This window comes from Vicia villosa, linkage group LG6 (genome assembly GCF_029867415.1).
Source record: "Vicia villosa cultivar HV-30 ecotype Madison, WI linkage group LG6, Vvil1.0, whole genome shotgun sequence".
Classification (NCBI taxonomy): Eukaryota; Viridiplantae; Streptophyta; class Magnoliopsida; order Fabales; family Fabaceae; genus Vicia; species Vicia villosa.
Window position 1 is genome coordinate 161,424,463 of NC_081185.1, and position 12,272 is coordinate 161,436,734.

The window sequence follows — 12,272 nt, forward strand, 5'->3', positions numbered from 1 at the left end:
AGAAAAAATTATATTAATTTACAAATCTATCATATAAGAAAGTTAACTGATCTGGAAAGTACGTTTCTGCCCCTTTGCTTCCCCAAGCTGCCACATGGACACCTTACTTGCTCTCCTTTTCTAAACCACCGAGTCTGATTTCAAAACAAGTCAAAGAAAACCTTTTCAAAATTTTTGAATATAATAATAATCATTTTATATTGCTATGTTTCTTGGTAAACACAATTATAACCTCTGCCATGCTCAAAGTCTTTCTCAAAGTCTTTTCATTAGGTTTTGTTACTCTCTTTCTATCTACCTCAATCTTTTTCCTCTTTCTCCAACCCACGGGCGATTTGAAATCTGCGCCAGCTTCCATCTTCATCTATCTTTCTACGGGTTACCGGCAATTAGTTTGGTGGTGGTGGAAACGGGTTTCCGGCGACGAGTGTGGTTGTGAACGATTTTGAATGAATGGGTTAAATTTGTTGAAGATCTATGAAGATGATGACGAAAGATGCGATTCTGAATCTCGGGTGAGGTATTTCTGGTTTTCTTGATCTCTCTTCCTTATCCATTGTCAATTCTCATTAACAGGACTTTTTTTTCCAGATCCGACCCTTCCATGGGATTAGGGTTTCAGAGATCTCGGTCGCAAGTTCTTTTTCAATATGGTATGTTTAAAGTTCCAACCTTGTTATTCTATAATATTCATTGTTAGATTGTTGGGTTATGAATCTTGGTACAAAGACTCTTTAGTTTCGCTGAACCGACTTTTGGTTTCTGTTTGGTTTTGTTTTTCTGCAGGAACTTTTTGTGGTGGTTATGCGGAATGGTTAGCAGAATTTTATGGGAAGTGGCGGTTCGAGTCGGTGATGTAACCTGTTATAAAAACGTGAAGGTGCGTAGACTCTTAATTTTTCTCTCTTATCTTCTGAACTAATGCAGAGTTATTGTATGGCTTGAATGATATTGTAAACTATTTTGAATATTGATCTGAGTGTAAATATGGTTGATTGAATTCTGGATTGGGTTTCAAGTAGGATATTTAGGTGCAGATCTACTCTCTTTTCTTTACAATAGTTTTAGTAAAATGATACTGACATAATCTTTTTTGGACTTTTGTTTTCAGGTTTTTGTCTTTGTAATGTTTAAGGAGGTAAAATATGTCATTTTTGTTATGGTTTGAGAGAGTTAATTTGTGCTCTTTGAATGGAAAGGAAAAGAAGTGATGACTATGAATCAGGTCCGCTTATTTTGCAGAAATGTATTCTTCCGTGGCTTATTCATTTGCACAGGTATGATGCTGCTAAAAGCAAATTAAAGTGGAATTTATTTTATAGTAAAACCAATAATGTTATAATTCCTACTTATCTTCTTCCTACTTCAGAATTTAGTTTTACAACACTTATACTCTGCGCAAAAACCTCTTGCGCTAGACTCCGGTGGTGTATCTTTTTTGTTTTTATTTGTTGTAAATTTTTAATAGCGTGTTTGATTCATCAAATAAATGATTTTGATCAAATATTGAGGTGATTGATTTGTGTTGATGTTTCATTTCCCGTTAACTTATTAGCCAAGACTGTGGTAGAACTTGCCAAGTCTAAATTAATTTTGTATTTTCATTTGCATACAGAAGGGACTATTGTTGAAAAGCTGAATGAAGAAGTAGCCAAGGATGGTCAACATCTAAGGCATTTAATTGGCATCTGTAAAGGTAATGAACTAGAAAGCTGGCTTAGTTTGTCTCTTATGAAATATAGTGAGGTATCCCAGTTTTCTTCGGTATCTGTTATATTTCACCATTTTTTATGTGATTTAGATTTAATTTTTATATATAAACCATGTACCAGAGTTGTAGAAAATATAGTACTTTGTGTGCACTTATTACCACTATTCATGAAAATAAATTGTATCCGCAGCTCATAGGCAAGTGAGGGAAACTACTTTAAATGATAATGAGGTAGGGTGTATGAATTTGAGTTTCAGACAAAAGAGCTAGCAGTAACAAAGAGGGAGTTGTGGGAGCTCAAGAAGGATAATCATTAAAAATGTTGTGAATGTCAACAAGCTTTGAACTCCTTAAAGGAGCTTCAGAACGAGCTAATGCACAAGTCGATGCACGTAAGATCTTTAGGTAGGCGTTCTCCTTTCTCAACTTAATAAACAACTAATATACTTAGACTTTAGTTTTAAAGCTTTACACCATTAATAATCATAAAATACCATTCGTGTGACTTTGATTTGTGTTTGAAGTTGATCTCTGTTGTATGGTTTGATTTTCTAATGTCTGGCTGTTGAAAAAGTCTGTGTCCTTGGAATTGCTATGTTATTGGATTCATGCCTTATTCACTCCTTTTTTTTTTCTTTCAAAATAAGCTGATTCTGTATTAAATGGGAAGTGAATCTCTTAGATATTAAGGGCGGGAATGCATGAATGTAACTCCTGATTTGCTCATGTTGTAAATGCTGAGGTTGATTCCAGGAGAGGTGTTGTGGATGGTGGAGTTGGTATAGGTTTGAAAACCTCTCCGCGCTGAGCAGCAATTGAGAAGGCTCAAGCAGAGCTCAGGTGATGGGAAGCAGAAAACCTTTGTGTACTTGCACTTTTTTATTGTTTGTTTCAGGCATCAGCATATTCTTATGCATTAAGAATAACTCATGCTGTTTGTTAGCACACAGGAGTACAATAGAAGGATCTAATGATGGTTCTGACAATGACATCTTATGCAATTTCTTTCCTAATGATACAGGTCTTGAGCTTAATCACCAAGTTTGATTGCTTTCCTGTTACCGACATGATCTTCATTTAGCTATCTGCATCTTCGATGTATTATCCTACTAATCATTTATCTTCCTTTTCTTTCGTTTAAATGATCATGCAGTCAGCTAAGCTTTTTGTTCAAGATGCTATAACATTCAATGCTCAGAGAACTTCACGTCCTTACAAATGGCCTTAGCACCTGGCAGGGATTGATTTCTTGACTGAGGTGTCTCCATTGCTCCCCACTGACAACAACTCCGGTGGCAAACGAAGGTACTCATACTGAGACGTTAGTTCCGGTGGAGTCGCATTTGTTCGAGGTAAAGATTGTTAAATCCATGGCAATGTTTGTTTGTGAATCAATCTTCTATAGTTTGAAACATCAGTCAAAACCTTATCAGTTGTATCAGTGAGAGAAACACCAGGAATCATTGGCATAACTACAAATTTTGAAGCCAAATGTTATGTATCTTCTAACTGTTGTAGCGTGTATTTTCGATGGCACGACTGAATAACCTAACTAGACTCTGCAATCTCTAAACCAGTAGCGTGTATTTTTTGACGATACGACTGAATGATACAATGAGCGTATTGGTCAAGCCAGCTAAGAGATTTTCCTAATCCCGACACCAACTTTGATGGATGAGTGGTTACACAATCAGATAATTTTAGAGTTACAGAGTCGACATAGAGAATTACTCTTTAAATTCATGTGTTCGGCTGTACATATAAAATTATGAAATAGGGACCGCAATTGCAATGCATTGATAGGTGTCCTTCATGGAATTACATGTCCTTCACATTTTTCTATTGGATGTGCTTTCCACGGTTATGGTGTAAAGAGCGGGTTGTCTAATGATTATTTAGTTGAAAATGGGCTAATAAGTATGTATTCTAGATTTGACGAGATAGAAATAGTTTGTCTTTGTTTTACAATATGAGAGAAAAGCCATTGATCACATGGAATTCTATGATATCAGGTTGTGTGCAAGTTGGAAAGTCAAGTGATTCCATGGAGTTGTTTTCCAAAATGAACATGCATGGACAAAAGCCAGATACCATTAGTGTTGCCAGTCTACTAACTAGGTGTTGCCTGCTTTTATTATTAGTATTTTTATAACTTTTCCAGTTTTTACCATGGAATATGATTATTGGTAGTACCTGCCATGTTTGGATGTGCAGATATTAAGTGGTTTAAATTTCGACAGGAACCACTTGTGCTACAGTTCTTACCAATAAAAGTAAGCTTATTTACTGATCGGCAAATCTTACAGAAGGAATATCACTTGAAGGTACATATGCTTAAATCTCTTTCATTGGGACAAGTATTTGACATCAACGATGAAATCACATGTCCTCTACCGAGAAATATCTATCTGCTTGCTTTAGTTTGTAAATATAGAATTGGTTGTATTTTTAAAAAAAAATTGTCCTACGTGATTCGAATCTGCTCCAAACATATGTTTATGCGATGACATGAATTTTTTTAATATATCAGAAAACTATATGCATTTTTTGAACTATTTAACTGGAATGGAAACAATGATAGGCTTGCTGGTCTCTACTCAATCTTACTATGAAATCCTGGAAAATAAATAGGTGTTCTCATTTTCTTTTTTCCAATGTTACAAAACTGGTGCTAGCTTTGTGTTACATTTCATCTTTTGGTATCCTGTATCATTATTTGGTACATTGCCGCTGTATCAATTTATCCTTAGGTGAATTGGGCAGAGAAGGTGAAGAACTTATAAAATGCGGGAAACTGAATTTGGTCTTCACATTTATAGCATATGTGTTGGTCTCATTCTGTGCGGGGCATTTCTTTATTGTTGAAAGCCAGCTGAGATTTGCAGTTTATCCCATATATGCTGCTACATGTTTGCCTGTCTTATTTTTTGCTTTGGTTCAACTCCCTCTGTAGTTTGATCTAGCTTTGACTATGTTTCAGAAGGTTCCTCAGCGCAGCTACAAAGTGTTTTTTCATGAGATGTGCCATCATTAGTCTAAGTCACTGTTGTTCTTCATAAGTATTAATCAAATCCTTTAGACAATTGGTTGGTAATAGATAATTGCTATGAAGCACTTTTAGTTCTTAGTGTGCACTCACTCTTAACTACCTTGCTATAGTTACCATTTTGGTGTATATTTAATTGACATTACAGGAATATTATTTCTTAATATCATCTTAATCCGTTACCATTTTGTGTAGTCAACAAAGACCTATCAAATTATTTGATCTATTTTATTATTATTTTATTTCCTATCATAAGAGTCATTTGTTTGTGGTAGAAAATAGTTTTAAAAGCTAATAAGTTTATATTTGAGTTAATGCATTTATAAATAATAATTTTTGTTTATAGTAATATTTTTTATATTTTATTTGTTGCAGTTTAAATAAATTTATTATATTATTAAATTGCATATATAATTAATTTAAATAATTATATTAAAGAAAATCAATCTGTATATTTAATACTCACCTATTCTACCATCACTATAATCACAAATTAATGATATGTGATTTTTTTTTTGGACTTAATTTTTATTGATAGGCACTTCCTTGAAATGACTGAAAATATGATGTCAAGCTCAAGTGCATTTTCTGTGTGGGATGCAAAGCCAGATCCTAAGAAAAAATTTCTGTGCACTGTTTTCTATTGGCTATTTGCCTTCTGTATGCATATATATGACTGTCATATGCTTCTATTATAATCTATAAATACTATTATTCTTAAGGAAAGCCTGCTATATTTATATTGTTTTATAAATTCATGGATTCATTATATAATGGGGTCAAAATATGTATTTTTCAATATAAAGTCTGAATTTGACAATTATCATTTGTTAAAAAAATTAAAAATATGTACTTTGAAATGTTTATATAATATATGTGTATCAATGTTTATATAATATATGTCTATCAGTTTAATTATATTTTAATTTTTCTAAAATATATTATTTATCAGTTTAATTATCTTTCTTTTCTTAATGACTTTATTTACCCAATATAATTAAAGATTATAACCCTATTAATCCAACAAAATTAAGGAACAGTCAAATATTATTAAATTGAGTTATCAAATTAGGCCCAATATATTCTTACAAACATTTAAGCTCAACACTTTAAAAATAACTTCTGTTTTCCACACCATTTTTCTTTATGATAACCTCTAACCTAACTTATAATCTTTTCCAAACATTTCCGATTTTCCAAACATTCAATTATTATTTTTTCACGAGTACCGAACATTTTTTTGTATATAGAATTATTATTTTTTCATAGGTACCAGACATTTTTCTAAACATTCAATTATTATTTTTTTCACGGGCACCAGACATTTTTTTATACATTCAGTTATTATTTTTTCATGGGTACCAGACATTTTTTAAACATTCAATTATTATTTTTTTACGGGTACTAAACATTTTTCTAAACAATCAATTATTATTTTTTCACAGGTACTGAAATTTTTTCTATGCATTCAATTATTATTTTTTTCACATGTACCAGACATTTTTCTATACATTCAATTATTATTTTTTCACGGATAGTAGACAGTTTTCTATATATTTAATTATTTTTTTACGGGTATCATACATTTTTCTATATATTTAGATTATTATTTTTTCACGGATACCAGATATTTTTCTAAATATTCAATTATTATTTTTTCACGGGTACCGAACATTTTCTATGTGTATAATTATTATTTTTTCACGGGTACCATACATTTTTCTAAAAATTCAATTATTATTATTTTCACGGGTACCGGACATTTTTTTTATACATTCAGTTATTATTTTTTCACGGGTACCACATTTTTTTTAAACATTCAATTATTATTTTTTTACGGGTACCAGACATTTTTCTAAACAATCAATTATTATTTTTTCACAGATACCGAAATTTTTTCTATGCATTCAATATTATTATTTTCACAGATATCAGACATTTTTCTATACATTCAATTATTATTTTTTCACGGATACCAGATATTTTTCTATACATTTAATTATTATTTTTCACATGTACAAAATATTTTTCTAATAAACAATATACATTTAAAACAAATGCGCGTCCCGTACCAGAACTCGTGCGAACGCACGGGTTTGTTACTAGTTGTCATATTAATGATAGAAAGGTACACGTGAAAAATGAAGAAGAACGTCACTACATCTATAATTACATTTTCGCACAGAAAAAAGATAGGTGTTAATTACATGGCACTCAGTCTTGATTTCTTTAGCATCAGAATTGTAAATATAGTATGTGTTTGTGTGTGACTAATGTAAATTTTTTTATGTGCTATATATAAAATGATGGGATGGAGCATATAAGAACTTCCGAGTAATGAATAATTGTTATAGAGATTTTTTTAGTTAATTAATTAAATTTATTTATTTAAATTAATTAAAAATATTAGTGAAATAAAATGAATGAATAGTGCTAGTTTATGGAAAAATGAAATTAAAATTAAAGATTTAGTTAATTAAAATAAATAATGAAAGTATTAAATAATTATACAAATGTCATTTTAAATCGATGTTTTTAATTTCCAATTTATAAAGAAAACTAAAAAAACCCATAACAAGTTTAAATTATTAGTTTTAAAAATCTAAAAATTGGAAATAGCTTTTACAAACACTTTTCATAAAGAAGCATGTATAAAAAAGAGAAAACTTAGATATAATGTCGTTTTTACTATTTTTCAGTGAAAATATGGCAAGTGTACTTAAATATTAGTTAGGGAGTCAAAATATAAGAAAATTGCATGTGCAAAAAATAATTAAAAAAATTACACATAAAGAATTGTATATAAGTTTTCTCTTTTTAAAAAATATTTATTTTAAATTTTTTAAAAATTGAAAAACTGTTTTTTGAGAACTAAATCAAACAAACATCAATAGTCTGTATGATTTGGTTTTGTAATTTCTTTTTGAAATTTAAAATAATAAAATTTGTTTCGTAGTTTAATTTTATAAAAACTATTTTTAAAAGCTATTTTCTATTTAAGAACTTTAAAAGTTTAAAAGCTAGAATATACTTTAGAGATTTTGGTTTTTAATTTTATAAATTCAAAAAGAAAAAATTACACTTTTCATTAATGATAAATTTGTAATATTGTGATTTTAAAGCTATTTTTTAAAATTGATTTATAAAATTAAAAACAAAAGGCTTGTTTAATAAGTTTTAGCTTTTATAAACTATTTCATAAATCAATTTTAGAAGATAGTTTTGATTGAAAAAAAAACATGTTTAATAATATTTATTTTGAAAACTATTTTAAATTATACTCCCTCCGTTTTTTATTATAAGTCGTTTTAGACTTTTCACACAGATTAAGAAAAACAATAATCTATAATATAAGAAAATTAATGGTTCTGGAAAACACAATTTTAACCTTTCTTCTTTATCCTCCACCTCATTGATTTAGGGGTAAATTGCGTCCAAAATTTATTTTTTGTAACCAAAATGTACTATTGGTTCTAACTCAAATAGACTTACTTTTATTTGTGTACAAATTGCAAACATATTTTGTGTTAGTAATTCAACTACAACAAATTGGTAACTGAAAAAGTACAATTTTTGAATTTCAAATACTTTTTTAGTGAACAGTGTCTCTCTTCTCCCAAGACTCACTTTTTTGATGTAGAAAGTCTGTCATTCCAAACACACTCAACATCTCTTCTCTCTCATCTAGCCCACCGCTCCCTTCACATTCCCCATTTTGGAACTCAACCTTCATCTTTCTTCTTCCATCGTAATCCACTGTCTCTTTTTATCCCTCCAATCTCATCCTTTTGTCACATTTCCATTTAGATAGAAGCATCCAGCCATGTCTATTTTTCAGCTTCTTCTTAGATCAGAAAGTTATGGTTTTTAGTACAAAGTTCAGAGTTCGTGATATTTCATCATTCTCTTAGATCTACGAAACTCTGGTGACGACTATGGTATTTTCGGTGATTTTGTGGAGGAAGGCAGTTTGAGAGTGGTAAATCTGTGGTTTATCGACAACGTTGGTATGTATTTTTTATTTATATTTCAATCTAATATATTTTTGTATTGATTTGTATTTATTACTAAAAAAACTCATCTGGATTGTTCAGATTCTTACCTATCTCTATCTATTCAAGGGAAACCTGTGAGTTATCTTAACCATAAATTTTTGAATCTGGTATATTTTTGTATTGATGAGGAAGATGCTTTGTTATCTTAACCATAAATTTTTGAACTATCATAAACTAATCACAGCTTTAATTTTTACAGAGAAAAAAGTGAAGCGGAGAAAGTCTAAGTAGATTTCACTATGGAATTAGAAGCGGATGTTGGGGTGAGTAGAACAAGTTCTTTTTTATTTGATTTGATGATTTGATTCCTTAAAATGTTTTATGATGCAATGCTACTGAGGCGTAGTTGTCAAGGTTTTAAGGACTTTTTGTGATTTTGGTCGGTTCAGGTGTTGCGACAGCTACAGCGATTCAAAAAACTTGATTATGTGAATCTAAGTTTTTTTTCTCTTATTTTGCAGCAAGTATGTCTCATATGTTTCCAGTTGTTGAAAGAGAAGAATTGATTGAAGCTTTTGAGAACACTTCTGGTTCTCGATATTTCTGTTATTGCCTAGGTATGTTGTCTACATTAATTTTATATGTGGTTTAGTTTGAGGGATGTAAACTATGCTGTTTTGGTTTTATATATGGTTCTGAATGTTTGATAGTTGTTGTTATAAGTGTGATTGGTTATGTGGATGTCAAAATATCCTTTGTTTGGGCTATGTGGATGTCGGAATATCTATTGTGTTGGATTCAATTCGTCGAGGTCAGAATCAGTGTATGGTTGAAGCTCGCGTGTCAGGGTGTTTTATTGTTGAAGTGCATGTCTAATAGCTGACACATGATGTACTTGAATCCTTTTATCAGGTCTCAGGTTTGTGGTTTTTTTTTGCAGTCACGGATGCTTCGTCTCGTGATGTATTTGAATCCTTTTATCAGGTCTCAGGTTTGTGGTTTCTTTTTGCAGTCACGGATGCTTCGTCTCGGTTGTGCTGTTGTGGTTTCAGTGCTGTTGTGGTTTTATTGTCTTTTATGCTTTGCGCCTCGAACCTATTATAACTTGGTTTTCCTTTGCTTTTTGTAACTTAATTTTAGTGTTAGCCTGTTTCTTGGATTCTTTACTCACATTTTGATTAGTGTTTATATAGACAAATCTGGTTTCACATCAGATGTGTTTTGTTGACTTATATTGTACAGACAATTCAAAATTAAAGATGGATCTTTAGTAGAAATTGCACAGGTAAAATCCTGTATGCAATCTTTGGGTTAAATGTCTCAAATACTTTTTCATTAATCACTTATTTAGATGGTAATAACTCATTTATTTTGTTTCAGTAAAAGCTTATTATACAAAGGCATGTTTAAAGTAAAAAATTTGTTGCCCTCATTCAAATGTCCATTGTTACATCATCATTCAAATGTCCGTTGTTGCATCATCATTCAAATGTCCATGTTTCCCTCATTTAATGAATAAGTTTTTTGTTTCTGTTAGTTTTGTAAATCCAGCCAAGTATTTCATGTACTCACCATTTTGTAATTTAGAAATATTAATTCTCTTGAAGCTCTCATTCTTTATTCAAATAGAGATTATGTGCAACCATATATAAGACATCAAATAGAGATTATGTGCAACCATATATAAGACATTAAGTGCAAGTTTCAAATTCAGAAGATCTTCATTGTAAAAAAAAATTATATACTACATATGTATAGAAATTGAATTTCATGATTATGATTGATGATAGATAATTTTCTGGGTACTATGATGGATTTGTTGAGTTTTTAATGTTCTTTTATATTCAATTTCATGATTATGACTGATGATAGATAATTTTCTGGGTACTATGATGGATTTGTTGAGTTTTTAATGTTCTTTTATATTTGATATATCTGCAGATTTGTAGGTCACTAAGACGATGATAATGTTACCAGGAATATTCAAGAGCCTAATACGTCATCGTATCATTCCAAGTGAGATTCAGCTAATAATAATTTTCTTATTTTCTGATGTTGTGAGCTGCAATTTGTTAATTCATCTTTATATCTAACTATTAACAATTCCTACCAACTTTGTTGATGATCACACCTTCTCAAATATTTTTATGTAGTTGTGTTCATAATAATTCTGGAGAACATGCTTTTATCATTTTCTGATTAGTGTTCTTGCTTTGTAAATCATTTACTTTGTAAATCTTATAATGTGGTGGGTAGGCAGGTGTAATTTTTAAGTATCTCTTTTTCTGGTTTGGTGCAGCTGTTCTGACTGAAGCAGTGGGTTGATCTCTATTTCGATTCAGCCGAATGCAATCAGGTGCAGCAACTCTAATTAGGAAAGTTGGAAATCACAAGTTCACAACTATTCTTAGTGTTTAGGTTATTTAAATCCCTTTCATTCTTTGCTGTTACTTCTTCATCAAAATTTCTTTATGAGATTTTATAATTTGTAACCAATCTAAACTCATGCTCTTTTACCCTTTACCTCATTTTATTGGATGGCTATATTTCATTTTTAAATATTTGTGATTTGTTTTATAATCATTAGGTTTATTATGATTTCTATTTCAAATATTTCCTTTTTTATAGATTTGTTTTATAATCATTAGTTTTATTGTGATTTCTATTTCAAATCTTTCCTTTTTTTTTATGAAGATTCTTTTCTTCAAAGAATGTTTCTCTATGTCGATGAATGCTTGTGGCCGTTCATAAGGAAATGATTTTTATTTTATTTTTCAGATAATGGATAATTAAATTGAGTGTAGGACTAAAATTTTGAAATAAAATATAAAAATTATAATATGAAATAGTAAAATTACATTTCAAATAAAAATTATCAATTTTTTTCTTTTTGTATTAATTATTATCATAAAATATCACAAAAAATATCTCATATATGCCAATACCATTATTTTCAATGACTTTATATCCATTTAAAATATTAATGGGTGATGAAGCTAATAAAATACTGTATACTACAAAGTATATCATATCTATTTGATATAATTGTATCAAAAATCACAAGAAAATATGATAAATATTTATCATTAATAATATAAATATATACATGATTCAAATACTTAGGTTACTCTTTCACTTTACAAAATAAAAATTTTAAAATATGACAAAGTATTTGTCATTAAATAATTTTTAAAATATTAAAAAATAGAAGGGACTAAAATGTATGCATAAAAATTGTGGAACCAAAATATGTCATTTTTTATAGGACTAAAATTAAAATTTAAGATATTTAAAGGGACCAAAAACATATTAAACCAAATAAGAAATAGTACATAATTAATATATTAATATATTTTAGCGATATTCTTTTCCAATTTATAAAAAGTATCAAAATAATTTTATTCCTTTCAAACTTATAACTTTAAGTTTTATAAAAATAAGAAAACAACAATTTCAAAACAAATAAACTTATCTAAAATAAATGTATGATACACATCAAATATATCATTTTATAATTATT

General features: G+C 29.6%; 2 long non-coding RNA genes across 2 annotated transcripts; both read left to right on the forward strand.

Annotated features, from left to right (window-relative positions):
- Positions 1-421: 421 nt before the first annotated feature.
- Positions 422-854, forward strand: LOC131613029 (uncharacterized). Its single transcript, XR_009287547.1, has 3 exons — positions 422-515; positions 592-653; positions 787-854. It is a non-coding gene; the product is annotated as an uncharacterized LOC131613029 (long non-coding RNA).
- Positions 855-8,430: 7,576 nt separating this feature from the next.
- Positions 8,431-11,335, forward strand: LOC131613030 (uncharacterized). The gene is made up of 7 exons (XR_009287548.1): positions 8,431-8,764; positions 8,852-8,886; positions 9,012-9,075; positions 9,274-9,369; positions 9,693-9,743; positions 10,694-10,768; positions 11,052-11,335. It is a non-coding gene; the product is annotated as an uncharacterized LOC131613030 (long non-coding RNA).
- The last annotated feature ends 937 nt before the right edge of the window (positions 11,336-12,272 follow it).